General features: G+C 41.2%; 1 protein-coding gene across 12 annotated transcripts in view; it reads right to left on the bottom strand.

Annotated features, from left to right (window-relative positions):
• The window catches only part of LOC108628115 (protein kinase shaggy), a 50698-nt gene that overhangs the window by 9487 nt on the left and 39658 nt on the right, over positions 1–1553 (bottom strand). The window contains exon 1 of one of the 12 annotated variants that reach the window (XM_026816231.1): positions 1171–1194. The exons of the other annotated variants lie outside the window; for them this stretch is intronic. The gene's annotated coding sequence lies outside the window, so the exon portion shown is untranslated. Of the gene's footprint in view, positions 1–1170; positions 1195–1553 lie in introns of those variants that run through there. 12 annotated transcript variants of the gene reach the window in all.

Below are 1553 nucleotides of genomic sequence, written 5' to 3'. Positions count from 1 at the left end.
GAAGAATACACTATTTTTAATTAAAGGAAATGCGTTTTTCTGAGGCACATAAACTTTTGGGATTGACTGTATAGCCAATACATCCCTAATTGGTAGAAAAATTCGATGTTCATGCCTGACATAATTTACATTTCCCAATTCGGCATTTACAACATATTACGAGAGGATCGAGAGTGGTTAGAAATTTTCAGATAGCTACGAATAAGTCCACATCGCCTTCCTTCATGCTCGAATACCAATCATCTTTAACCAATCATCGTAGAGTCAATGAAACGAGGACGTACAGGTTTTGGACGCATGCTGGAATCTATTAAACGATTTCGTTCACGTAACTGTAGAATCTTATAACGTCACGATTTTATTTGAAAAACGATATTCGCCACGTTTGCAAATTTCGAATGAATTTTCAGACACGAAACAATTCGCGAAAAACATGGGATTCGATTTAAGGAAGATGCATACGACCGAAATAGCTGCGGCATGAGAATAGCAACGATTCGAAATAAATAGGCGATCGTCGAATTCTATTGCGCAGAATTTGTGAAACGGTTTGTAAACTGTTCGTTGAAACGTAAAAACTCGTGACCGATGCCACAGTTTTGTAACTAACACAAATATTCTTTAAAGGAATAATTACAAGTCGAAGTGATATTGGTGAAAAACGATGAACTTGTCACTGAAGCGATACACGTGGCTAGTACGAACTCGTTCGAGGTTGTCTAATAATACAGAAGTATGAATAATACTAAATAGGAATATGACAATGCAAATATCGGTAAATTATCCGTTACGCAATCCTTTCTAAAGAATCACTATCGAAATTATTCTGCGAAACGTTTGAACAACCAATTGAGACGTATTACTGGTAACGTTCGCCGTATCGATTTCCCAAGGACGAAAGGAAAAATGGGTCTTTCCTTTCGAAAAAGGGGAACACGTAGAAAGTGAGATCACGTTCGTAGATCGCGTTCGCGAGAGTCTATCGCGCGAGAACGGAGTCGTACGAGCGAGGGGTAACCTTGATAAGATGCGACGTAGGATAATGCGAGTCCCGCATTTACAGACCGGTTTTCTCATTGAACACCGCGGCTGAAAATAACCTCGTGCCGTGTAATTCAGTCGTTTAAAACGCGACCCGAAAACCGAACGATGCGTTAAGGGGATGCGTACCACCGTGGCTCGCGCCGAAATTCGCGATGACCCGCCACGTGGACCAAGTTTCTCTTGACATCTCGCCAACATCTTTCCGCCCTGAGCCAACCTCTGCTCATCTTCTGCACAGTCGCTCATCATCTCCTGTGAACGTCGTTCGATTAAACGCGTTCCTCTGTTCGTCGTCCGGCGACAGTTTCAAGACGAAAATAAGGGTTCGTTTGTTATAAATTCTCAGATCGATTCTCCTTGCCGGGAGATTTATTGCAGAAGAAATCTCGACCTATTAGGTTGGGGAATAAGTTCATAGCGTTTTTATAATTTCTTTTATTTTACAACGATTTGTTTGCTGTTTGGCAACGGGTAAGTATTCATTCGATAGAACTCTTTCTGCTCTACAA

Source organism: Ceratina calcarata, unplaced genomic scaffold (assembly GCF_001652005.2).
Source record: "Ceratina calcarata isolate Rehan_Ccalc_2016 unplaced genomic scaffold, ASM165200v1 scaffold5.2, whole genome shotgun sequence".
NCBI classification, from domain to species: Eukaryota; Metazoa; Arthropoda; class Insecta; order Hymenoptera; family Apidae; genus Ceratina; species Ceratina calcarata.
The sequence above is the reverse complement of the archived record's forward strand: the minus strand, read 5'-3'. Positions and strand labels throughout refer to the sequence as shown.